General features: G+C 52.0%; 1 protein-coding gene across 1 annotated transcript in view; it reads left to right on the top strand.

The window, feature by feature from the left end:
• HPCAL1 (hippocalcin like 1) overlaps positions 1-27,550 on the top strand; it is a 111,939-nt gene that overhangs the window by 64,427 nt on the left and 19,962 nt on the right. Inside the window, exon 2 of the mRNA XM_079940350.1 lies at positions 15,256-15,342. The gene's annotated coding sequence lies outside the window, so the exon portion shown is untranslated. The remainder of the gene's footprint in view (positions 1-15,255; positions 15,343-27,550) is intronic.

Here is a 27,550-nt window from a genome sequence, read left to right as displayed (position 1 = left end):
TAGGACCCCCTCCCACCTGGGCGCGGTTCCCTCCACTCCTCCCCGTCTGCCTCCAAGCCCACCCGTAGGTCCTCCCTCCCGGAAGCTTCCCTCCCTCTCTGTTCACATTGAGTGTCTCCCCAGCAGATGAGCAGCTCCTCGGGCGGTGCCCGGGGCCAAGGTTATTCACCAAAACACAGAACCACCTGCTTTCTCCTTCTCTCCTGTCTTCCATTCAACCCAAGCGCTGGGTTTGGCACTGAGACACACAGGTTCTTAGGGAGTTCTGTCCTGGAGAACTGCTGGCCCAGTGTGGAAAAGTAAACACGTAAACATATACGAACATTCAGAGTTGTCCCGGGGGCACGAGCTGCCGAGGGGCAGGGAAGGTAGCAGGGGTGGGGGGGCATTGAAGCAGGTGCAGAGAAGGGAGGGCTGCCGGAGCCAGAAGGCATGGGGCTGGGTAGGCCTCTTCCCTTTGGACTGAAGGCCTTAGTTGAGGCAAGGTGGTAATTTCCAGGCTCGTGTCCTCCTGTCAGCCTGGGTGTTAGAGGACAGGATGACACTGGCCCTTTTGGGGTAACTTGTTTGGACTCGGGCTCTCGATGGGATTTCTGACATAGTAGGATCCTGACGATGGCTTCAGCTGTCGGAATTCTCTGGCATGTTCCAGTGTCAAGACTCTGCAGCTGCCTTGCCCAAGGCAAATTGGAGGAAGGTATAGTCTCACGCTTGGTTTTTTTAAAAGGCTGCCTTGAAGGGAGGTGTGGGACTCGTTTGCATGAAGCGTTAACATTTCCGAGGCCCACAGGGGCCAGAGAGATGTGGTTGCAGCTGTCAGTTTTACCTCCTGTCCCGCGGAGGGCGCTGCACGGCGCTGGGCGCGGGGCCAGGGGAGCTTGCTGTCCTCTGGGCGTCTGTCGTGGAGAAGCATGTCCTTCAAAATATTTTTGCTCTGGTTATATACGTTAAATGCTCATTGTAAAAAAGGCGGGTAATGATCAAAAGAAGAAAGCAAATATAATCTGCAGGCCGACAGTTCAGAGATAATCACAGCTAACCTTTGGGGCCATCTCTTCTGGTCAGTATTTATTTACAGAGAGGTGAAGAGACATAGCGGTATGTTTTCCTTGACGTCATGTAACATTCGTGTCACGTCCCACCTTTTCCATTTACTCTCATTTCAGCCCATTTTCCTGTGTCATTAAAAAGTTTTTGTAGGGACTTCCCTGGCGGTCCAGTGGTTGAGACTCCGCGCTTCCAATGCAGGGGGCGCGGGTTCGATCTCTGGTCCGGGAACTAAGATCCCGCGTGCCGTGCCGCGTGGCCACAGACAAAACGAAACAACAACAACTACAGCAAAAGTTTTTGTAAACTTTGAATGGAGAGTCACGAAGTTTTGGACTTGGACATGGTTCAGCCCAGCCTTCTCATTCCATGGAAGGTGGTCCTCGTGCCCCTGGCACCCTCCCGGGGGCATCAGGACGGAGTGGGGAGTTGGCACTGGATGTGACCCTGTGACCTGCCCCCCGTACCACTCTGCTCCCTCCACTGGAAGCGTGTTTGGGTCTCCAGCCCACAGGCCTGTGATTGTCCGCCCGAGCAAACGAGCGATTCTAGAGATGAGACCTGAAGTCCCAGCTTCCCAGCGGGAGTTAATTTGAAGGCGAGGTGTCGATGGCTCTGGGAGGCGGGTCTGAGGGTGGCCATACGTGAGGACACGCAACTCCGCCTGCTTTTTGATGGGCTGGGCTATCAGAGGACAGCTGTGGGCCCAGCCCTTCAAGCACGGTGCAGCTGGGCCTCTGGTGACGGGCGCTGAAGATCAATGGTTAGGTGGCCTCACAGGCAGCCGAATGACCCGACCCCCAGACGCCTTGAGTGATGGGATGGTGGTTGCCGACCGCGTCTGCGTTTTCAGCCACCGCTTTATAAGATGTGGCATATGTATCAGATTGGCTGAGGGTACAAAACTGGAGAGCTATGAAATTCCAGAAGCTCTGGTAGGTTGAAAGGACGAGTGGAACATAAGACGAATTTAACAGGGTTAAAGGCAAGCTGTGCACTTTGGTTTAGTGCAGATTCATTCATTCATGAGCGTGCAGGTTTGAGAAAAAATGGAAAGACGTGGGAGGCTTCTGCGCACACGCGCATCCTGACTCTTCCCGGTTGGTCCACGCAGGCTGCACTGCAGCCTCCGAGCTGGAGTCCGGAGCAGGCCCGGCTGTGCGTCCTCTGGGCAAAGCTTCCGGGAGCCAGGGGGCCCTCTTGTAAGGGAGGGTGGGCTCCTTGCGCCGGGTCTACCTGGAGGTCCAGACAGGAATTGTCATCACTGCAGAAAACCTTGGCACAATTGTAACTGCACAAATGTCTACAGCACCGAAGAGGTGTAGGCAGAGCTGGTTGTGAAACTGTGGGCTGCGTTTCCCTTTGCCAAAGTAAATTTATAATTAAAAAAAAAAAAAATCCAGCTCTCAGTCAGGAAGTGCACGAGGCTGGCTTGGTCTAGGGACACCAGGGTCCTGCGCCCTGGGGATGGTGAGAAGGTGGTGGGCAGGCCGGCAGAGGTCAGCCTGCCTCCTCGGGAGGCCAGAGGGTATTTACGCAGGGCCACTGCTGTGGTCTGGGCGGGGGTGGATGTGTGTCTGCTGTTTGTGTCTTCAATATGACTGGCCCCTGGGCTTCCTCCACCCAGGCCAGCCCTGCTGGACACAAGCCTGTGGGCTCCTGGCAAAGGCTTTCCCACCTGATCCTCTCAGTTCCCTTTAACCTGGGAGCTGGGGGTCCTGACTACAGCCGCCCACCACCCTGTGGTGTGTCAACTGCCCCTGCCTGGGTGAGGGAGCGTCTTGGGAATCCTTGGAAAAGCTTCTCCCTAGACCCCACCCCTCTGCATTTCCTCTTTCTCTGCATGGCTAACTCTTAGTCATCCTTCAGGTTGCCATTTAGATGTCACCTCCTCCAAGAAGCCTTCCCAGATCCTTAGGTAGGGCTGTACATCTCACCACGGCCCCCCTCGAATTTTATACTCACTCTCCTTATGGCACTTGTCACTTTGCCCCATAATCTCCTGGGACACTTAAGTGAGCTCCTTGAAAGCAAGAATTGCGCATGTTCCCTGTTGCATCGGTAACACCTGGGAAAGTGCCTGGCACGTAGTAGGTGTTCAATTAAATGTGTTTTGAATGAGTGAAAGGATGCATAAATGAGACTTCTGTTCCATCTCAGAGACCAGCCCATCACTCCTGTGAGAAGGGTCAAATGTGGGAACCCCTGGGCGTCTTGGTTGGCCTGGGTCACCGCTGGTGCAGGACAGAGGCAGCCCCCAGGTCTTCATGGGGGCTCATACTACCCCGAGGGCTGGGCTTCCTAAAACATTGCCCGCTGCCCCCGAGTGGGGTGAGTGTAAAACGTGGCTGTGGTCGCCATGATTCCAGAGCAGTGGGTGCGGGCAGAGCAGTGGCTCTGCGCCCTGCAGGACCTTTGACCTGGCATTTGGGGATGAGGGTGTGGTTCCACCAGCACACCCCAGGCCACTAGATTCTGAAACCAGTGGAGAGGTGGACCCAAGTGATGAACAACAGGGGACAGCATTTATGTCGGGATCTCACCCTCGGCACTGTGGACAGCTTGGGCTGCATGACTGTTTGTGGTGGGGCTACTGGGGTGTTCAGGTGCCAGTAGATGACTCCCCCACTGCCGATCCCTCCCCCGCCCCAGTTATAATGACACACACACACACACACACACACACACACACACACACACCCTATTTTTGCTGATAGTTCTGGATTGGCAAGCTTGCTCTGTGGCCAGAATCAGCTTCCTGCTACTTGCTCTCACCCTTAAAAATGTTTCCCAGGCGTAGGGAGACAGCAGACCCACTGCCAGCGTCCGCTGTCGGGACAGAGTAGGGGAGACGGGAGCGCGGCTGGGGGAATGAGGTTGGAAGGTCGTTTCTTTAGCCAGGTCAGATAAGCCCCCTCTTTCCTCCCCGCCAAGGAGAGAGGTGAGAAGTGTGGCTCTTGCAGAAGACCCCTCGTTGCAAGGACGGGGATAGAGGGACAGAGCCCGCGCGCTCACATCACGTGCAACAAGTCTGCAGAGAGACAGCTTTCAGCTGAACGAGCGCCGTGGGCCGCGGGCGCCCCTCTCACGCTGTCACCGCTTCACCGCCACGCTGACCCGCGGCTCTGTGCCCGCCTGTGGGCGTCCCGTCCACAGCCCCTCCCCTGTGCTACAGACGCCGAGCGGCACCCTGGCAAAGTGCGTTCAAAGTGAGGGGGCCGTTGCGGGGAGGTGGGAGTCCTCCCCGAGGAAGGGGCCGTGGGGACGGAGGGCGTGTTCCAGGCGGAGGAAATAGTGGCGCGGAGCCCCGCCTTGGCAGTCAAAACCCCTGAGGCTTTTCTTCCCAGCTGTGAAGTGAGCTGAGAGGCTGGAATCAAAGATACAGACACGGAGAGGGCAGAGACCCATGTGTGACAGTTGCTTTGCAAAGGTTCTTTCTTGTCATCCTCCCAAGAGCCCCCCAGAGCACCTGGGGCCCTGAGAGGCCCAGAACCTGACCTAGGGCTGTCCAGGGCTGCGAGGCCGGCTGAGGTGCCGTTGATCCGGGGGTGACTCGGGGACCCCAGCACTTTCTCCTGGTGACCTCAGCTCCAGCGTGTGTGGGAAATGCGGTGCTGCGGACTGAGCCCCAGAGGGTGTCTGGGGCAGGGCCTGGGACTCTGCATTTGAGCAAGCGGGCCGACCCCAGGCTTGGGTCCTGATGGGTGGTGGTAGGGCGGTGCAGACCCCGGAGTGGGGGCCTGGGGAGGCTCTGTGTGGAAGGCAGCTCTTTGGGACCCGGTCCTCCGGTGTAAATGCTCTGCCCAGGGGCCCCGTGCCGCCCGGGTCAGGCCGGCAGGGCTGTGATTCTCCACGTGGCGCCGGGCTGCTTTCACCCGCGGACGCGGAATGGACTGCAGCGTGGGCAGCTCCCGGCTAGAGCCGCCCACACCGGGCGGCGGCGGGATCCAGCGTCTGCTCGGCTGAGCGCTGTCGCTAATAGGATTCGCAGAGCCTTTCAGCTGCCGCAGGAGCCCAGAGGCTGCTCGTTTGCGGGGAATGAATAATTTATTTGTGTTTTCAGATGACTATCCCTTCATCGCGGATACGGCACATGGGCTGCGCGAGCTCTGTGCTGAATAAGTGGCTGGATAAGTGACTTCGCAGGAGAACTTGCTTCAATGCTCCACGGCCCTGGCTGCCCGTTGGCGGGCTGCTTTGCAGGCTGCTGCGTTTCAGGGGAGCCCAGATGCTCTCTAGGCGCTTTCCTTTCTTTGTGAGGAAGTTATGCTTTTCCTCCCCGTTACCTGCTTTGGGAAGCACAGCCCGGAGCACAAGCTGGCCTGGGGGTTTCAGGGTGGACCGGCAACTAGGACATTAACGCCAACAATGCCCTAGAGTTCTGTCTTGGGGGGCGGGGTTGTTTCCCATTTCTGTTTGTGACCAGCTGAAAGCCACACGTGATCGCAGTCACCCTTAAAAATCCCCGATATTCACGAGTGTCAGTGCCCGCGTCGCTCACCCCCACTCCTCCGATGGTCTCCCTGACACCAGCCTCAGCACTGCTGTCCTTCCTTCCCGCCCAGGCTGCCACGCAGGTCTTCCTCCTAATCCCTCGCTTAAGAGCCCACCGTGGCTCCGTATTGCCAAAAGCGACCTGGACCCCAGTGCTCGAAGCTCTCCATGGTCTGGCTGTGTCGTTCTCAGCAGCCTCATCTCGAATCTCCTCTTCCTCGGAGCGGCCTGGTTGCCGATTCATTCGTTAAACGCCGACTGAGGGTCCGCTCCGCCGCCCTCCAGGCGCCGTGCACGACAGATGTAGGAACAAGACCCAGCCCTCCCAGCGCTCAGTCTCAAGGGCCAGGAGCCCCAGGCGGCTTCCAGGCAGGCCTCACAGACTCCCAGCGCCCCGGGAATGGGGGGAGGCTGTGTGGGAAGGAGTCTCGGAATTTTCCACATCCTCGACCTGAGGCCCCAGGGGTACCTGGACTGGGGCTGGATTGTCAGAGTCCTCAAACGCTCAGTGCTGGGGCCTCAGTCAGGGTACGGGGCAGGCATCTGGAGGCTGGCCTGAGGAGACTGCTCTGCGGGCAGCCTGGCCAGGGGCCCCTCTGCACAGACCCCACCTCACTACCCTCTGCGCTGCCTTGCATGTCTCGCTTAATTACACTTCAATGCTTAATTACACTTCAATGCTTAATTAGCGCCGCTTTCCTCGCTCCTTTATCTGTCGCTCCTCGAAGGCAAGGTGTAGTCTCTGGCAGCCTCCCCTGCAGGGCCCGGCAGGCTCAGCTGGCATAGCACCGTCCGGCTGTGTGACCTCGGGAAAATGGCTTAATGTCTCTGAGCCTCCATTTCCCCATCTACAGGTGGGTGATGATCCTGAGACTGGGGCGGTGTGTGAGTGTGCCCAGTGGTCCTGAGGTAGAGCCTTAAACGCTAGGAGCTTCAAGGGCCTCCACGTGAATGTGTCGCCTCCTCTGGTCCTTGCAGTCCCCTGCGGGAGCTCACGGGGTGGAAGCAGTCACAAAGGACAGGTGACTTGCCCAGAGCCACATGGTGACATGTCAGAGTCCAAATCTGATGCGCTTCGGGCCGTTTCCATGTGAAGGGGGTGCTTGGTACCCACCCCCATTCCTGATGCTCTAGTACCTGCTGTCCGGGGCATCCAGGGTGGGCCCAGGGACACCTTGTCGAGAAGCGGTCTTCCTGTCCTTTGTTGCCCAGCTGTGGCCGCACTGGCTGTGAAGGAAGGGGACTTTGGGATGGCAGGTGCGGTAAGGGCGCCCCCGTGCTCTCTTTCCTCCTCATTACTTACTCCAGACGTCCATGGTGAGGGACCCCGCCTGGGCCTGCAGCCAGAGAACAGAGGCCACGGGGTGCCTGTCCACAAGGCATGGCCACTGTCACCTGGTGACCCCTTCCTTGGCTCCTGTGTAGAATTGCAAGCCCCTCCCCCTCCCCCCTCAGGACTTGTAATGTGTGGCATGAACCATATGTAACCAGAACTTAAGCCCCAAGAGGGCAGGGCTCTGGGTCTGTGTGCCCTCTGTGTCTGGACGGTCGGCCGACTCGTGGGCCGTCGGGTCAGTGGATAGAGGCACACAGGGCAGAGAAGCAGGTGGGCTGGCCAGAGCTAGCTCCCACCTCAAGCCTGGGACCAGACCGGGCACGTCCCGGGCCGGCAGAGAGCCTCCTTCCTCGAAGGGACAGCTGTTCTGAGGGGGAAGAACTGGTTGGACATCAAGTAGCCCCTTCGGGAGTGCTGACACCTCCCCTGAGTGACCTGAGTGGGAGTCAGAAGCCCACAGTCTCTTCCTTTCTCTGGCCCTGTGGCTCCAGGAGAGACCCTGAACTCCCGGGCCTCAGTGTTCTCATCCATGAAGTGGGGGTGAGACTGAATCCAGTGTGTCGCCCTGCTGTCATGAAGTCAGCTGGGGTCGCGGGTGTGGCCCTTGCTGCCGTTCATGGGGCGCATCATTCCTGTCCTCTCCTGCCCACGGGCTTTCAAGGAAAAGAGCAATGTTGACAGCTTGCTCGAAACCCTTTCCCTCTCTTCTCCAACGTCGTTACTCGTAAAATTCTCAGAACATTTAAGAGAGAGACCTGTGGCCCAGCTCACGGGACAAGTGACCAGCGGGGACAGGTGACATGCAGTCTGAGCACCTGGAAGGGGCCTGAATCTTCGCATCTCTGCGCAGCAGATTGAAAGCGCCTGCACCCCTCCAGGACCGTGTCGGGCTTGGGCCTGGCTCTGTGATCCTGGGTGAGAGGTCGGGCTTGGACCTCGCTCTGTGATCCTGGGTGAGACCCTTCCCTCGGGGATGTTTGTCTGCTCAACTGCAAAGTGAGAGAAAGGGTGGGACAACGTGGGTGGTTTTTCTTTGTTACTATTCTTTGCAGCGGAATCTTTTCCTCCCAAGTGAATTCATGGTGGGGGTCCATGTACGCGGCAGGTGAGGTGGCCTCACCGGGGTGGGGGAGGCCTGGCCACTTCCGGGCACCAGCCTGGGGTCTCTAGGGTCCCCTCAACTGCAAAAGCGTGAGGCTCGTTCTCTGGTCGAGACTGACAGCTGACGGTGGGCGTATCTGTGGGCGGAATGTGCCCCCAAATAGAAATTGCCGGCTCGGGCTTGGATTTCTTGCTCCCCCTTCCCCGGGCCTACCGGTGTTTCCCCTGTGGCTGCCTCATTGTTCTCTGTTGGCAAAGCTTTGCTTTTTCCTCCTCTGTCGGGAACAGGAGGTGCCTCAGACGCCGCCTGAGAAGAACGCTAGGCAGGGTTTTTATGGCCCCTGGTCTTTGGCATCAGGAGCCTGTCGAGTGGGAGCAGTGGCTGGGCCTCCGGAGGCTCTAGGAATTCATTAGTGGGCAATGAGCCATTTTATGTTCTTTCCTGCCCACGGAGGATCAAGAGTGAACAAACTCGAATGTTACGTCTCAAGGAAGTGCAGGACCTTTAGAAGTAACCTGCCCCTACCCCCAACCCCCCACCACTGGGGGACGCCTGGAGGGTCGCCAGAAGTTCCCACTTTTTGCTGCCCTCAGTTCCAGGGAATCTTATAATCCCATTCCCCAATGCCTAGTATTTTTGTAGCACTCTCTGGTTTCCCAGAGCTCTGCTACAACAATTGTGCTTAAAATAAAAATGTGAACTCCCTGCCCCGTCCTCTGAGCCCTTGCTCACTGCTGACCGCATCTCTTACCCCCAACCCTGGCCTTGTTTGCCGTGCTTTGGCCACACTCACCTTCTTGCTGCTCCTTGACAATGCCAAGCACACTCCTGCCTCAGGGCCTTTGCACTTGCTGCTCCTTGACAATGCCAAGCACACTCCTACCTCAGGGCCTTTGCACTTGCTGTTCACTCTGCTCTGAGCTGTCTTCCTAAGTCTGTCCCTTCCTCCTCATGTGTGTCCCTGACTCAGGATTTCCCTGAGCATCCAAGCTAGGGTATTGCCCTAACCCCTAGTCCCCTGATAATCTTTGTCAGATCACTTCATTTGATTTTTTTCCTAGCGGTTTGTGATCTGCACTTACTTTCTCTTTTGGGGTCTTGTTACTGGAAAGCCAGCCCTCTGAGAAGTGGGGTGCTGGTCAGTACTCAGTACCCCTGATGCCTGGCATATACAGTAGTTCATCAGTAAATTTCTGTCCAATAAATGGGGGGCTGACATTTCAGGAAGTGCAGGCTAGGCGCTGGGTCCACAGGGGTCTCACTTTGTGAAAACTCACATCTCTAGCAGCTTCCCTGGACAGATATGGGGAAACTGGGGCCCCTGGAGGAGGTTAGGGCCTGAACCCAGCCTGTCCGACTTCAGAGCTCTCTCTTTCCACCATTTCATAAGTGGACCTGTCTTAGGAGATGTCCATGGGCTATGAGAACAGTTACCACCAGTCCTCAGCCTGGGTGGGCCTCCGGGAAGCCCCCAGATCTGCCGGGTGGGCTGGGATGGATGCAGGAATGACAGCGGGTGCCTCGCTTCCTTTCTTGAACTTTTTACTGAAATTTAACTTGCGTGCATTAAGTGGACAGCTTGGTCAGTTTTCACAAAATGAACAAATTGGTGTCACCAGCACCCAGAAGCCCCCTCATGACCATTTCTGGTCATTGCCCCCCACCAGGAACAGCCGCTAGCTTGATGCCAATCACCACGCGTCCGTTTTGTAGATGGACTCGCACAGCATGTCCTCTTCTGTGTCTTCCCGTCTCACTCAGCGTCGTGCTTAGAGCTTCATCTATGTGTCATGTGTCACTGAGGTGCGTTTTGATGGCTCTGTGGTCCTCCGCTGTACCAACGCATTACAGTTTCTTATTCATTGATGGTGGATAGACACAGGGACAGCTTCCACCAGGGACTTTTACAAGTCGTGCAACTGTGAGCCTTCTCGGTGGACATAGGTCCACTTTCTGTCGGGAATACATCAAGAAGTTGAATTTCTGGTTCATGGAGTGTGTGTAGTCATCTTTAGTAAATATGACAGTTTTTCAAAACGGTTGGAGATTGTAGGTTCCTTTTGTTTAGTGACATGAGCTCAAATACCCAAGTAATGGGAGTGGACACAGGAGCTACAGTAAGACGTTGTGAGTGCCCACTGGAAGCTGGGAATGCAGCTGGCCAGCCGCCAGGGCCCCAGGTGACCGGAGGGCTAGTGCTGGGTACTGGTCGTGGCCACGCAGGGCTCAGGGTTTAGCTCGCTATCGCGTTGATGTCCTTTACAGTCCTGCTCCCCTTTGTGAAGCTTGCATCCTGTGTGGTCTCACCAGCACGTCTTGGCTTCCATGGTATGTTCTGTGGTCTTTCCCGCCCCTGGGGACATCTGCAGGACATGCAGCCCCTCTAACTCAGTTCTTGAATTGAGCAGTAGAAGAAAATGCCTCTGTCTTGTGCCAAATGTCTGTGTGAAAGTATTCTGCGAGCCACTGCCCTGATTACCTGGGGACCGTGGGGGGATTAGTCATCCTAAAACCACAGCCACCTCAGAAATAGTCATAATCCAAAATCCATCCGTCTTTGACTCCAGACCCACTATATTTTTCTCCCACCGGGACTTTGCTGCTGAATTAAGTTGGACTTCAGGATATATTAAAATAATTTGTCATCTCTTGAGCACACATCCACCCTGGTGTGAGCGGGCAGATCAGGGGCAGCCCAGGAGGCCTGTGGCTGGGCGAGAGGAGGCGTCGAGCCCTGGCAGGGAAAAGCTTGTGTAGCTGCCTTTCCCAAGGGCTGGCCAGCAAGGACGATGGGCACTGAGCCCTCCAGGCCTGGGCAACTAGAGGAGGAACTGGCCCCAGAAATGGCCCTAGAACTGCTGCTTCTTAGGTGGCGATTCACAGTGAGCGCCCTGCGGGGCAGCACGTGTGGTTTCGGGAACTGAGCTCTTTCAGCCTGGACCGAGGGTGTATCCTGAGGGACTCCGCCCTCCCTGCCCCGCCAGTGGACCAGATCACCTCCGTGAATGCAGAGCCATCCTTAGAGCTTGTGTTTGGCTGCCCACCCCTGACATCTGGCACAGGCCTGCGGGTACCCCACTGGGCTGTGGGCTCCTCAAAAGTTGGGCCAGTGTCCCTGCACCTAATACACATTGCAGGCACTCAGCATGTTTCTGGAGTGCATGCTGTGGGGAGAGGCGGGTGTTTCAAGGCAATTTTGCAGCTCAGCCTGGACTTGAGTCTGCCAGGTTCTCAAGGTCGGCCACACTGACGAGCTCTGAGCCCCGTTGGGTCCCCGGGCTGTAGCACTGGGAAGCCCTGTGGCTTGTCTCCCTGCACCTTTGCCGTTCTGTCCTCTGAGGTAGAGAAGTACAAGAGCGCTGGCTTGGATTCTGTTTTCTTAAAAACAGCTTTATTGAGGTAGAATCCACGTTCCATACGATTCACGCTTAGAAAGTATACAGCGCAATGGTTTTTAGTACATTTACAACTATATGTGATGCTGTTGCTAATGGAATTGTTTTCTTAATTTCGCGTTCGGATTTTTCATCGCAAGTGTACAGAAATACAATTAATTTTTGTATGTTGATCTTGTATCCAGCAACCTTGCTTAACTTATGTTATTAATTCTATTTAGGTGGGGGTTTTTTTTGTGGATTCCTTAGGATTTTCTATATATAAGATCGTGTCATCTGCAAATAGAAATAATTTCACTTCTTCTTGCCAATTCAGATGGCTTGTATTCCTTTTCTTGCCTAGTTGTCCTGGTTACAACCTCTCGTATAATGTTGAATAGAAGTGGCAAGAGCGGGCATCCTTGTCTCATTCCTGATCTTAGGGAAAAAGCATCTGGTCTTTTCACCATTAAGTATGATATTGGCTGTGAGTTTTTCACAACTACCCTTTGTCAGACCGAAGAAGTTTCCTTCTATGCCAGTTTGAGTGTTTTTATCATGAAGGGATGTTGGATTTGTCAGATGCTTTTTCTGCATCAATTGAGACGAGCATGTGATTTTGCTTTTTATTTTATTGTATGATATATTACCTTAATTGATTTTCAGATGGTAAACCAGCCTTGCATTCCTGAGATAAATCCCACTTGGTGTGATGCATAATTCTTTCTATCCTTTATGTTGCTGGATTTGGTCTGCTAGTATTTTGTTGAGGGTTGGTTTGTTTCTCTTTTCATCCACGCCCATTAGGACATTGGCCTGTAGCTTTCTTCGCTTGTGAAGACTTTATCTGGTTTTGGTATCAGGGTAGTACTACCCTCATAGAACCAGTTGGGAAGTGTTCCCTCCTCTTCTATTTTCTGGAAGAGTTTGTGAAGAATTGTTATTAATCCTTTAAGTGTGTACAGAACTCAGCAGTGAGACCATCTGGGCTTTTCTTTGTGAGTAATTTTTTGATTATTAATTCAATCTCTTGCCTTGTTATAGGTTATTTCAGACATATTTCTTCTTGAGTCAGTTTCGATAGTTTGTGTCTTTCTAGTTGGCTTAGAGTCTTACAAGAATGTTTTTGAGACCTCTCTGCTCTTTTAGTCAGTGTTGACATTTAGTGCGTTCTTCCTATGAGCAAGTCTTTTGTGTGTGTGTACATTAGCTCATTTAATCTTTATAAGAGCTTGAGAACTAGGTCGGATTATCATCGTCTCCATTTTACAGCCTGGAAAACTGAGGCAGAGAGAAGTTAAATAATGGGCCAGGGTCACACAGCTAGGGAACAGGAGAGCTAGGATTTGAGCCCAAGCAGTCCAGCCACCCAGCCCTCTCTGTTCTCCCGAGGCCTTGCTCTGTGCTAGGAGCTGGGAGTACAAGAATGAATCAATCCTAGTCACTGCCTGAGTCACTCCTCAGAGACCCCAGACCTAAGAGAGGGAGGTGCCTTAGGCCTAACGTGGACAAAGGGCTGAGAGGTCAGGCAGGGCCCCAGGAGAAAGTGATGGGTGAAGAGGGCCTCCTAGGAGGGTTCAATGCAGTGGGGCATGTGGGTGAGTCAGTGAGTGTGCCCCCTCCCCAGGGCTTTTGTCTTCTACCTCTCCTCTGTCCCAAGTGCCCAGAGAAAGGAAAGGGTGTCACAGAGAACCTTGCCCCACCATGCTGATGCCCCACCCAGCAGGAGGAGTTTGGAGCAGTACAATTGGGCCCAGGAGGTCTGTCTGAATCACCCAGGCCTCCGCAGTTTGCTGTCCCGGAGAGGAAGAGGCAGGACCATTTGTAAGACAATTGTGAGGCAGAAATCAGGAGCAACCAGACATAACTCAACATAATTATTTCTGCATAATGACTTCTGCTCCTCGATTCCATCTCGAGCAATGACTGTAATCTTTATCTGTCACAGGAAAGCTGGTGGCCAGGGGAGCCCCTGTGGCTTAGCGATAGAGCCAGGAGGAAATTTGCAATTTGAGTTAATGGCGTGTTCCCAAGCAGCCTGGGAGCCAGAAGCCTCTGGAATGAGGGCCCCTCCTGCTAGGAAGCCTGGTGTCAGAGCTGGCCCAGCCTCCCAGGGATCCAGCCCCTCCGCCTTGTCACAGATGGGGAAACTAAGGATGGCAGAGATCACAGCGTCGCTCAGCACAGGCGCACCTCTCTGCTCTCCCCACTGCACAGAGCTTGCCCCGTGAGAGCTGGGGTGTGTCTGGTGAGACAGGACGGTGTCCATGTGGACTAGGGATGCTTTCATCCATCCCTGAGCTGATCCCTGAGCTCGATGTTCCTGCAGGGCTGCCCCCACGAGGCTGGGAATGGTGGGGCCTCTGTGGCCGGATGTCGGACTGACCCGCAGCCAGGCGAGGCCCCTAGGTATTAATTGTGCAGTATGGCTGGAGGACGGGGTCCCCCCAGGAGGGCTGCAGCCCTGGGACCCACCTGCTCTAGCTCCGGGAAAGCAAAAGCCCCCCTAACCCGAGGCGGTGCCTTCCCCCTGCATTCTCATGCCTCCTATAAGCCCCTGTAACTAACAAGTGCATCTGGAAAGAGCAGAAGTGGGTTTAGGGCTTTGCATTTTGAGCGTCCCACTTAGCCGCGTGTGACCTTGGCAAGTGTCCCCAAGTCTGTTTGCTCCTCTGTAAACCGGGGGTTAGAATGGACCTTCCCCGCCAGGGCTGTTAGGAGGGTGGGATGATAAAATGGGCACCAGCCACGATGCTTCTAGCGCATTCTGCCACCGACTCTGCTTTACTGGTTTTCACCAGGGTGACCTCGTGGAGGGCCCTTGACCCTGTCTGGACCTTGATTTCCCTGAGTGTCAAAGCAGAGATCACAGAGTCGTGAGATGGATTCGCTGAGATCATTGACGTGAAAGCGCCTTTTCAAAATATGAGACGAGGCGAGCGTAGAGGAATTTTAGGGCAATGAAACTGCTCTGTATGATACTATAATGGTGGATACAGGACATTAAACATTTGTCCGAACCCACAGAATGTAAAACACCAAGAATGAACTCTCGTGTGAACTATGGATTTGGGGTGATAATATGTACCATTGTAGGTCCACCGATCGTAACACGTACACCCCAGTGTGTGGAGGGGATGCTGAACGTGGGGAAAGTTGTGTCTGGGGGACAGGGGGTCTGTGGGATCTCTGTGCTTTCTGCTCTGTTTTGCCGTGAACATAAAACTGCTCTAAAAAATAAAGTCTATTAAAAATGTTACATATAGATATATATGTGTGTGTATGTATATGTATAAAATCTGTAAGTGACCTCCAGTGAGAATTTCTGGTGGAAAGATGTGTGCCTTTTCTGCTCCACGTCTGGAATCCTAGCAGTGAGTTTAAATAATGTAACTGGCATATGAAGCTCTGTATTGGTGAAGCAGGGTCGAATTTCAACTCTGAGCGAAGTGCACTCTGCCTGCAGTAATGTCCGTGTGATGCATTTTGGGGCACTCGTTTGTCAAACACGGATTATTTATTGAGCACCTGCTGCATACAGGCTCTGGGCCAGGAGCCTGCTGCACAGAAACAAAGACGCCGCCTCCCTGCCCTTGTGGAGCTCACAGTCAGTTCGGGGGAGCTGCAGCCCCTCAGTCTGCAGCAGCAAGGGGAGCCCCGGGGGCCCTCACACTGTGGGGGCCTGGGCTTTCCGGGTGGGTGAGCTACTCTGTTCCTGTCCTCAGGACCGCTCCAGTGAGTGCATATGAACCATGATCATTGCTGGGGAGGGAGAGAACCTGGTATTACGAGAAGATAACGGGGAAATGTGCGTAGAGTGCACGGAACCGACCGGGGAGAAAGTCAGTTGCTCTGAGCCGGGGTGTCCCCACCCCACATGACTGGTCTGTCCTCTCTTGCAGGGCATGGTCTAGCAGCCCAGGCCAGGACGTGGAACCGGCCTCCGAGGTTCTGATCCCTGCTCCCTCTCCGCCTCCACTTGGCCTTGGGTAAGTGTTCCTGGAGACCAGACGGGCCTGGGGGCAGGTGAGGATGGAGAGCTGAGGGGCCTCTACCACTCTATGGGGTCCTGACCACGTGCCGGTGTGCACAGACTTGACCCAGCTCAGCGGAACGAACAGGGAAGACCGGGCTTTGGGGGGACAGCCTGCCCAGCACTCCCATGAGATGGGTCAGGAAACTGAGGCCTGGAGACAAAAAGAACCACCCAGGTCCTACAGTAATCTAGGTTTCTTGTCCTAAATTGGCCGGGTTTTTGTGGGTAAGTCATTTGGCCTGGGTGCTTTGGTTGTGGGATGCGTCCATTGAGGAGAATTAGCGAATCAGAATATAAGAGGCAGGGAATTCCCTGGCGGTCCAGTGGTTAGGACTCGGCACTTTCACTGCTGAGGGCCCGGGTTTGATCCCTGGTCAGGGAACTAAGATCCTGCAAGCCATGCAGCAAGGTCAAAAAAAAAAAAAAAAGGAATATAAGGGGCAGACTTTTTCTTTAAACTATTTTTAAAATTTATTTATTTTATTATTTTTTTGTGGTATGCGGGCCTCTCACTGCTGTGGCCTCTCCCGTTGCGGAGCACAGGCTCCGGATGCGCAGGCTCAGCGGCCATGGCTCACGGGCCCAGCTGCTCCGTGGCATGTGGGATCTTCCCGGACCGGGGCACGAACCCGTGTCCCCTGCATCGGCAGGCGGACTCTCAACCACTGCGCCACCAGGGAAGCCCTATTGATTTATTTTTAATAGATCTTTACTGGAGTATAATTGCTTCACAATACCGTGTTAGTTTCTGTTGCACAACAAAGCAAATCAGCCATATGCCCACACATGTCCCCGTATCCCCTCCCTCTAGAGCCTCCCTCCCACCCTCCCTGTCCCACCCCTCTGGGTCATCGCAAAGCACCAAGCCGATCTCCCTGTGCTATGCTGCTGCTTCCCACCAGCCAACTATTTTACATTCGGCAGTGTGTATATGTCAATGCTACTCTCACTTCGCCTCAGCTTCGCCCTCCCACCCCATGTCACCAAGTCCGTTCTCTATGTCTACCTCTTTATTTCTGCCCTGCAACTAGGTTCATCAGTAACATTTTTTTTTTTTAAGATTCCATATATATGTGTTAGCGTACGGTATTTGTTTTTCTTTCTCACTTACTTCACTCTAGGTCCATCCACCTCACTACAAATAACTCAATTTTGTTTCTTTTTATGGCTGAGTAATATTCCATTGTATATATGTGCCACATCTTCTTCATCCATTCATCTGTTGATGAACATCTAGGTTGGTTCCATGTCCTGGCTATTGTAAATAGAGCTGCGATGAACATTGTGGTGCATGTCTCTTTTTGAATTATGGTTTTCTCAGTGTGCCCAGCAGTGGGATTGCTGGGTCATATGGTAGTTCTATTTTTAGTTTTTTAAGGAACCTCCATACTGTTTTCCATAGTGGTTGTATCAATTTACATTCCTACCAACAGTGCAAGAGGGTTCCCTTTTCACCACACCCTTTCCAGCATTTATTGTTTCTAGTTTGTTTGATAATGGCCATTCTGACCAGCGTGAGGTGATACCTCATTATAGTTTTGATTTGCATTTCTCTAATAATTAGTGATGTTGAGCATCTTTTCATGTGCCTCTTGGCCATCTGTATGTCTTCCTTGGTGAAATGTCCATTTAGGTCTTCCACCCATTTTTTAACTGGGTTGTTTGTTTTTTTGATATTGAGCTCCATGAGCTATTTGTATATTTTGGAGATTAATCCTTTGTCTGTTGATTCATTTGAAATATTTTCTCCCATTCTGAGGGTTGTCTTTTTGTCTTGTTTATGATTTCCTTTGCTGTGCAGAAGCTTTTAAGTTTAATTAAGTCCCATTTGGTTATTTTTGTTTTTATTTCTGTTACTCTAGGAGGGGGGTCAAAAAAGATCTTGCTGTGGTTTATGTCAAAGGGTGTTTTTCCTATGTTTTCTTCTAAAGGTTTTATAGTGTCTGGTTTTACGTTTAAGTCTTTAATCCATTTGGAGTTTATTTTTGTGTATGGTGTTAGGTAGTGTTCTAATTTCATTCTATTACATGTATCTGTCCAGTTTTCCCAGCACCACTTATTGATGAGGCTGTCTTTTCTCCATTGTACGTTCTTACATCCTTTGTCGTAAATTAGGTGACCATATGTGCGTGGGTTTATCATTATATCCTGTACCACTGATCTATACTTCTGTTTTTGTGCCAGTGCCATACTGTCTTGATTACTGAAGCTTTGTGGTATAGTTTGAAGTCGGGGAGCCTGATTCCTCCAGCTCCGTTTTTCTTTCTCAAAATTGCTTTGGCTATTTGGGGTCTTTTGTGTTTCCATACGAATTGTAAGATTTTTTGTTCTAATTCTGTGAAGAATGCCATTGGTAGTTTGATAGGGATTGCATTGAATCTGTAGATTGCTTTGGGTAGTATAGTCATTTTCACAATATTGATTCTTCCAATTCAAGAACATGGTATATATTTCTCCATTTGTTTATGTCATCTTTGATTCCTTTCATCAGTGTCTTATAGTTATCAGAGTACAAGTCTTTCGGCTCCTCAGGCAGGTTTATTCCTAGGCATTTTATTCTTCTTGTTGCAGTGGTAAATGGGAGTGTTTCCTCAATTTCTCTTTCTGATTTTTCATTATTAGCGTATAGGAATGCCAGAGATTTCTGTGCATTAATTTTGTATCCTGCAACTTTACCAGATTCATTGATTAGCTCTAGTAGTTTTCTGGTGGCATCTTTAGGATTTTCTGTGTATAGTATCATGTTGTCGGCAAATAGTGACAGTTTTACTTCTTTTCCAATTTATATTCCTTTTATTTCTTTTTCTTCTCTGACTGCCATGGCTAGGACTTCCAAAACTATGTTGAATAAGAGTGGTGAGAGTGGACATCCTTGTCTTGTTTCTGATCCTAGTGGAAATGCTTTCAGTTTTTCACCATTGAGTATGATGCTTGCTGTGGGTTTGTCATATATAGCCTTTATTATGTTGAGATAGGTTCCCTCTATGCCCATTTTCTTGAGAGTTTTTATGATAAATGGGTGTTGAATTTTGTCAAAAGCTTTTTCTGCATCTATTGAGATGATCACATGGTTTTTATTCCTTAATTTGTTAATGTGGTATATCACATTGATTGATTTGCATATATTGAAGAATCTTTGCATAATTTGTTAATGTGGTGTATCACATTGATTGGTTTGCATATATTGAAGAATCTTTGCATCCCTGGGGTAAATCCCACTTGATCATAGTGTATGATCCTTTTAATGTGCTGTTTGATTCTGTTCAGGATTTTTGCATCTATGTTCATCAGTGATACTGGTCTATAATTTTCCTTTTTGTGATATCTTTTTCTGGTTTTGGTATCAGGGTGATGGTGGCTTCGTAGAATGAATACGGGAGTGTTTCTCCCTCTGCAATTTTTTGGAAGCGTTTGAGAAGGATAGGTGTTAGCTCTTCTCTAAATGATTGATAGAATTCACCTGTGAAGCCATCTGGTCCTGGACTTTTGTTCGTTGGAAGATTTTTAATTATGGTTTCAATTTCATTACTTGTGATAGGTCTGTTTATATTTTCTAATTCTTCCTGGTTCAGTCTTGGAATATTGTACCTTTCCAAGAATTTGTCCACTTCTTCATGGTTGTCCATTTTATTGGCATATAGTTGTTTGTAGTAGTCTCTTATAATCCTTTGTATTCCTGCAGTGTCAGTTGTGATTTCTCCTTTTTCATTTCTAATTTTATTGATTTGCATCCTCTCCCTTTTTTTCTTGATGAGTCTGGCTAAGGATTTATCAGTTTTGTTTATCTTCTCAAAGAACCAGCTTTCAGTTTTATTGATCTTTGCTATTGTTTTCTTCATTTCTATTTCATTTATTTCTGCTCTGATCTTTATGATTTCTTTCCTTCTACTGACTTCGGGTTTTCTCTGTTCTTCTTTCTCTGGTTGTTTTCAGTGTAGGGTTAGATTGTTTATTTGAGATTTTTCTTGTTTCTTGAGGTGAGGTTGAATTGCTGTAAACTTCCCTCTTAGAACTGCTTTTGCTGTGTCCCGTAGGTTTTGGGTTGTCGTGATTTCGTTGTCATTTGTTTCTATGTATTTTTTTATTTCTTCTTTGATTTCTTCACTGATCTCTTGGTTATTTAGTAGCGCACTGTTTAGCCTCCATGTATTTGTGTTTTTTAGTTTTTTTCCTGTAACTGATTTCCAATCTCATAGCATTGTGGTCAGAAAAGATGTTTGATATGATTTCAGTTTTCTTAAATTTTCAGAGGCTTGATTTGTGACCCAAGATGTGATCTGTCCTGGAGAATGTTCCATGTGCACTTGAGAAGAAAGTATATTCTGCCACTTTGGGGTGGAATGTTCTGTAAATATCAGTTAGATCCATCTGGTCTATTGTGTCATTTAAAGCTTGGGTTTCCTTATTTATTTTCTGTTTGGATGATCTGTCCGTTGGTGTAAGTGCAGTGTCGATTTCTCCTTTCATGGTTGTTAACATTTGCCTTATGTATTGGGGTGCTCCTATGTTGGGTGCATAAACATTTATAATTGTTATATCTTCTTCTTGGATTGATCCTTTGATCATTACGTAGTGTCCCTCCTTATCTCTTGTAACAGTCCATTTTAAAGTCTATTTTATCTGATACAAGTATTGCTACTCTAGCTTTCTTTTGATTTCAATTTGCATGGAATATCTTTTTCCATCCCTTCACTTTCAGGCTGTATGTGTCCCTAGGTCTGAAGTGTGTCTCTTGTAGACAGCATATATATGGGTCTTGTTTTTGTATCCATTCAGACAGTCTGTGTCTTTTGGTTGGGACATTTAATCCATTTACATTCAAGGTTATTATCAATATGTATGTTCCTATTACCATTTTCTTAATTGCTTTGGGTTTGTTTCTGTGGGTATTTTTCTTCTGTTGTGTTTCCCACTTAGAGAAGTTTCTTTAGCATTTGTTGTAAAGCTGGTTTGGTGATGTGAATTCTCTTAGCTTTTGTTTGTCTGAAAAGCTTTTGACTTTTCCATTGAATCTGAATGAGAGCCTTGCTGGGTAGAGTAATCTTGGCTGTAGGTTTTTCTCTTTCATCACTTTAAGTATATCCTGCCACTCCCTTCTGGCCTGCAGAGTTTCCACTGAAAAATCAGCTGATAACCGTATAGGGATTCCTTTGTATGTTATTTTTTGTTTTTCCCTTGCCGCTTTAATATTTTTTCTTTGAATTTAATTTTTGTTAGTTTGATTAATATGTGTCTTGGTGTGTTTTTCCTAGGGTTTATCCTGTATGGAACTCTCTGTTCTTCCTGGACTTGGGTGACTATTTCCTTTCCCATGTTAGGGAATTTTTCCACTATAATCTCTTCAAATATTTTCTCAGACCTTTTCTCTTTCTCTTCTTCCTCTGGGATCCCTATAATTCGAATGTTCGTGTGTTTCGTGTTGTCCCAGAGGTCTCTGAGATTGTCTTCAATTCTTTTCATTCTTTTTTCTTTATTCTGCTCCTCAGCAGTTATTTCCACCATTTTGTCTTCCAGGTCACTTATCCGTTCTTCTGCCTCAGTTATTCTGTTATTGATTCCTTCTCATGTATTTTTCATTTCAGTTATTGTGTTGTTCATCTCCGTCTGTTTGTTCTTTATTTATTCTAGATCTTTGTTAAACATTTCTTGTAGTTTATCAATCTGTGCTTCCATTCTGTTTCCGAGATTCTGGATCATCTTTACTGTCGTTACTCTGAATTCTTTTTCAGGTAGATTGCCTATTTCCTCTTCATTTATTTGGTCTTGTAGGTTTTTACCTTGCTCCTTCATCTGTGACATATTTTTTTTGCTGTCTCATTTTTTTTTCTTTTTATGAGTGGGATTGTGCTCCTGTTTTACTGGTTGTTTGACCTGAGGCTTCCAACACTGGAGTTTGTAGACTGTTGGGTAGAGCTGGGTCTTGGTGCTGAGATGAGGAACTCTGTGAGAGCTCAGTCCAATGAATATTCCCTGGGGTCTGAGGTTCTCTGTGGTTTGGACTTGGAGCTCCCACGTCAGGAGCTTCCCCCCAACCCTGGGCTTGCAAATCAAGATCCCGCAAGCTGTGTGGGGTGGCAAAAAAAAAAAAAAAAAGAGAAAAATAACAAAGTAAAAACTAAAATTAGACTAGGAAACTAACAGATATGTTAGAAAGAATGTAAAATAAAAATATAGATGAATCAACAACCAGAAGGTACATCAGTACCACAGTAGTAAAATAGAGGAGGGGGGAAAGGAAAAACAAGGGGGGGGATGGAAAGGCCTTGGCTGTGGAGGGCGGGGCCTAAGCAAGGGTGAGGTTTGGGGGGTGGGCGGGGCCAATGCTTAGGACCCCCAGGGCTGGAAAAGGCCCTGGGGGCTGTGCGGGGTGGGGCTTAGGCTCAAGGAACAGAAGGGGCCCAGGCGAGCCCCCAACCCCGGTCTCAGAGGGCGGGGGACCTCACCTGGGGGCTCAGCAGGCTGCCTGGGCTCGAGTGGGCGGGGCAAACTCCCTCCTCTCCTCTCCTGCTCCTCCGGTCTGGGGTCCTGGAGGGCCCCTCCCGCCTGCCTCTCCTGATCTCCCCGGCCTCCCTCCTGTGCCCCCGAGGGCCCATGTGGCCTGGGGGGGGGTTTGGAGGGCGGGGGATCGCCCTGGGAGCTCAGCAGCCTCCCAGTGCCTGAGTGGGTGGCGTGATCGCCCTCCACTCCTCTCCCGCGCCTCCCTGAGGGCAAGGGGCACACTTTGAAGAGGACACTCTTGAGCAGGGCAGGGGTGAGTGTGGTCGGGGCCCTCGGTGCTCCCAGCCCACGCCCCACAGGACACTTGGTGCCCCTCTCCCAGGTGAATTTACTTTGCTCCGCCCCCAAACCATGGTGTGCAAGGACGCAGCACCCTGCAGCTGGCTCCAGCTGTCACCCTGATGACAAAGTGGGAAATGGGTATAGAGTCCTCCCTCCTCTAGCTAAGAAGCGGCCCCGGTCGCTGAGGCTCTTGCCGCTGAGCTCTTCCCTCTCCCCCCACATCTCCTGTCATCCGCTATGCAGACCCCATCCTCCCAGAGGCACGGGGTCCCAGCGCTGAGCCTACCCTCCCTGCTCGCCCTGTCTACGCAGCCCCTCCCATGGCCACACCGGGACCTCAGCCGCATCGTTACCTCTGACAGCTTGGGTTCAGATGCCCCCTTTTCCCACCCACCTCCCTCTTCCCAGTCGTCTCTCTCCAGCCCCCCGCTTTGCTGCCCTTCCCGTCTCCCCAGACTGATCACAGGAATCTCTTCCTCGCCCAGAGGCTCCCCAGCCTCCTGTGCTCCTGCATGGCGAGGCCCTAACTGGGTCTGAACCCCAAACCTGGAGCGCTGAACCCCGCCTGCTCTCCTGTCAGACAAGGGGCAAAGTGCAAGGTAATTAGCATGACCTGTGAGCCCTTCATCTGTTTGAATCCGCTACCCTCCCGGCCTCACGTCAAGCTTTGGGTGTGAGGGAAGCTCTGTGAACGCAGGGCGCCTGCACCGTCTGAAGGTGGCATCCAGCCCCCGGGCCTTTGCTCGGCCTTGCCCTCTGCCTGCACCACCTTTCCCCTTGTATCCGTTTCACACATCCCATCCCTTCCCAGGCCTTCCTGACCCTGGGCAGAGCCGGTGCCTGTCACCTGTGCCCAGAGGCACTCTGTACTGCTCCCTTGTGATCCCTATTGCCCTGCGGGCTGCACTGAGCCAGCTGGCTGCGGCGCTGAGAAGCCAGCCGCTCTGCTGTGTTGCTCTTCTCGAGCTGAGTGTTCAGTCCTGTCCCGAAGGAAGGAACCAGTCGGTGGGTGGGACAAAGGCCTTTGACTTGGATCTGTGCACTCGGATCCCTCTAGGCCACTTAGCCTCCCCCCAGTCTCACCCATAAGCTGGTTAATCACACCTCCCTCCCTGGGGTGGTTACGAGATTAGAGCTAAGAATAGTGTCCGGTGCGGTGCTGGGGCCGGTGCCGCTGGGGTGAGAAGGAGGCTCGGGGGCCCCTTAGCTCCTCCGCCTTCCCGCCCAGGTGCCCAGTAGTTACTACAGTGACTGCTCTAAGTCCTCAGCCCTGCCCTGCCCGCCCCCAGTGCTGTGAGCGCCCACGGAGGCCAGGGATGTGGGCTCTGCTGAAGTGTCAGCACCTTAATTTCCGAGGTCGCTGGGTGCCCGGCATGACGACCGGTGTGTCTGAGGGCAGATGCCAGGTTGCCGGTTCCATCTGGGGGCTCCCACCAGATGTGAGCTGGCAGCTCAGACCCACAGGCCCCCGCACACCCCGGGTGCAGCTGGTTTCACGCCGGCACAGATGCCGCGGCACCAGCCGAGCACTCTCTCCTCCCGGCATCCCGTGGGTGGGGCTTTCCTGCCTCTCTTGTTTGGACACTGGGGTGTGGACTTCCTGACGGAGGGGTGTTACTCCCACTGCCCCATCCTTCCTTCTCTCATCTTCCCTGTTCACCCAGTGAAGGCATTCACTGGGGTGGAACAGGAGACCCAGGCGGGGCCCCTGCCTCAGGAGACAGATTAGTGAGTGGGTCTCTGGGCTTTTCTCCCCAAAGAAAACAGACGAAGGTGCTGCTTTTATTAGTCCAGTCTCCTTTCACCGGCCCTGATGGAGCTGGGTCTGGGTCTCCTTGTCTGGACATCACCTGCATACAGATGCCCAGCTGGAGGCTGGCGGGTGGGCACCGGTGCACGGGGTGAGGGTGGTGCCTGGCCAGGTTGAGTCCTGCTGAGGCCAGTAGCGAGGCGTCAGGAGCTGAAGCAGACGCAGGGGTCCAAAGTGGGCAGAGGAGCTGGTCTGTGGTGTCTCTTCCCATCCCGGGACCCCGGGTATTTCAGTGCACACACGGCAAATATTCAGTAACCCCTCCACCCCTACCACCAAGAGATCAGAAGCTCTGGGGGGCAGATGGCGCCTCTGGCACAGGAACATCCTTGGTCAGGATGTGCTGGGTCAGTGATGGGAAATGGGAGGACCCGTTCTCTCTTCCCTCTGCCTTTGGTGATGGACAAGCCAGTGTGTCCCCTGCATCCTCCATCTCGGCCCACCCGCTCCAGGCACTGGAGAAGAGGCACCTGCGTGCTATGGCTGCGGGTCCCAGCCTCCACCCCCAGCAATCATGCATTCATTCCCTCGACAAACATGTACCGATCACACACACTAGAGCTTCCAGGCTCTGGACTTCCCATGGAGAACCAACTAGAATAAAACCTGGCCCCAGGGACTCTGTATTCTAGTTGGGGGGAGAGAGACAATTCAGTAAAATAAAGAGAAAAAATAAAGTAGGCAAGGGGATAAGAATGTTTGTTGGGGCTTCAGTTTTGGACAGAGAACTTACAGAAGGCTTCACTGAGAAGTGCCCTGAGCCGAGACCTGATGGAGGTGAGGGAGCAATTGGATATCAGAGGAAGAACCAGTGCAAAGGGCCTGTGGCAGTAGCATGTCTGAGGTGTTCAGGAGCGGCAAGGAGATCAGTGTCACTGGAGGGGATGAACAAGTGGGGGGCTAGGAGATGAGCCGGACAGGTGGGAGGGTGTAGATCATGCCTGAGGAGTGGGACACTCGCAACCATAATCCAACAAGGAGAAGCATCTCGAAATCGCACTGCATGGTGGACCTCTGCACACAGTTCAAAGATAATTGTTGCTCCTAGAGATTTAACCATGGCTGTGTAAGATGGTAGATGAACAGGGACATGGAGACCAGGGGTTCTGCAGGGGCCAGGAGAAACATGACCCTGGGCTAACCTCTCCCCTGGGTGCTGTCCACCTGCCCGTCCAGAAGTGGCCGGCAGAATGGAAACTGCTGTGGTTTTGAGGCGGGGCACCGGGAAAGGGAAATCCTTCCTAGCTTGTACGTTGAGGGTTATTTTTAGAGTAACTAGCGATGACTTGGTAATATCACTTCCTATGGGCGTCTCCTTCAACCCTCAACTGCAGGGGCAGGTCCTGCACGACGAGCGTCGTGGGCAAACGTGTGCTCACACGTGCGCACACACACGCACACACGTGGTACGTACCACTCGGCTCAGCGTTTTCATCCACTGCGCACAATGGAGGGGTGGGGGCTGTTGTCCTGGCCTGTCTGCAGGACGGCCAGCCCCAGGCAAGGGAATCGCTGTCTTCCGCATCCCTGAGCTTCTGCTCTGGGTAGGTTTCTGTATGAGAAGAAAGGAAGGGCACCTGCCAGTCAGTCTTTGCTCAGCGCCCAAGGGGCGGGACAGAGAGGGAGGCTTCATAATGAACAGACAAAGGATCGAGCAATGTCCCCGAGGTCTCGCTGCCTGCTGGCCGCTGGCGGGGCCCCTGAGCCAGGTCTGAGCCCGCTCGGCTCTTCCCCCTCTGTCGCCCACCTCTCCCGTCGAGCCCACGCTGCTTCCTCTGGCTTCGCCTCCCAAGGCACCCGGCACGGCCCCAGGCCCGTGGCCGTGATTTCTGAGACAGCCCAGATTTCACATTTTCTCTCCTGTGGACCCCTCATATTTTCTTGGGTTTGTCAGACCCCAGGTGCACATTTTTAGATTAGAAATACCCCTGGGGCATGCTTACCAAATGGTAGCTCTGGTGGCTGTTCCTAGGACCTCACAGGGTCTCCAGGAAACTGGCTCTTCCACTGATGTCGCAGAACATCTGGGTCAGACGGCCTCTGATGGACAATTCCGATACCTGGAGGGCCAGGAAGGCGGGCTCTCGGGCACGCTGGACAGCGCTCCACGGCTGCAGATGCGCTGAACTGCTGGGCCCGCGGAGGAGCTGGGGCTGCTGCCAGGGGCGCCCCCGTCGCCGGCCATCTCTTCTTCTTCCTTGCTTCCTCTCACCAATTACTCATCCATCGTGTGTGTGTGTGTGTGTGTGTGTGTGTGTGTGTGTGTGTGCGTGCGTGTGTGTGTGTGTGTGTGTGTGAGGTGCTGTGCTAATTGGCTGTGGACTATTCCTAGCTGCGCCCTGAGTAACTGGAACTCAGCTCTATGTCTTCGGGGAAAAGGGTCAAGGAAGGACCCTTGGGCCCTGGGCTGGAATGCCCCCTTCCTTCCCTCCCCCTTCTGCACCCCTTCCGCTGCCTCTCTCCCTCCCCACACACCTCCAGCACCGTGCTGTCTCAGGGTTAGGCTAGAGTAGGAACTAACTCAGAGTAGAAAAGGAAGGAGGAATTCACGCCTTCCGTGTCTTCCTTCCTTCCCAGCTAGACTGGAGGAGCTTTGGGGGCATCTTGTACTTTTGTGTATCCCAGTGGTTCCCACTCAGTAGGTGCTCAGTTAATCTCTGTTGATCGACACTTTCTGTGTGAGTTTGTGCTTTGGCCCCAGCTCTTCCTGCAGAATCTCTGGCTTCTGGTGCTGTGATTTAAAGAATAAAAATGGCAAAGGGCAACATTCGTGAGCTGTCTTCACTCTGATTATAAATACTGTCTCTGATGACAGCTCAAGACCGTAGCCCTGCGCCCACCAAGGGGCAGCTGGTACCTCAACATGTGTGTGTCCTGGCCAGGCTGATGCCACTTTTAGGAAGGATGACTGACTGTTTTTATTTCTCTCCAAAGACATTAAACATGAATCAAATAGCAGATGAGATGATTCACTGGAAGTTTTCTTCCAAGTTTCAAAAAACACACACAAAAAATGGGGATTGGTGTGCTGAAGCGCACTTGCGTGAAGCCAGGCAGCGTTCGGCGGAAGCCATCCCTCCAGGGGCTCTGCCGTGGGCAGCACCTCGCAGAGTGGACCTTGCCCTGAGGTCGGAGCCCTGTGTCAACCGGCACAAAACCCCAGGGGGGCCACGTGGTTCTTGAAAACACCTCAAGTCTAATGTTTATAATGACATTTCTTCTGTTTCTACCCAAGACATCATAGAATGTGACCAAACCTTATTCATTTGGGGCACAGGAATTCAGAATCTGGAAAGGGTTCGTTTAGGGCCCATGGATTGAGAACTGAGTCATCACTCAGGCAGGAACCTGGCAGAAATTAGCTTTCTACCACCGGCTGGGAAAAAAGGGAACGGGTCTTTTCCCAGGGATCCCGGGGAGAGGGACACACACTCCAGCCACGTGGGCCAGCTTCTCCGGTGCGGTGGAGGCCTCCACTGGGGATAGACTCCAAGACGTTTTTTAGAGTGGGTCGTGCCTGGGGGCCACATTGTCCAAACTCATATTTTTTAGATGAGGAAAGTAAAGCCGT

Source organism: Stenella coeruleoalba (assembly GCF_951394435.1).
Source record: "Stenella coeruleoalba genome assembly, chromosome: 13".
Taxonomy (NCBI): Eukaryota; Metazoa; Chordata; class Mammalia; order Artiodactyla; family Delphinidae; genus Stenella; species Stenella coeruleoalba.
The sequence above is the reverse complement of the archived record's forward strand: the minus strand, read 5'-3'. Positions and strand labels throughout refer to the sequence as shown.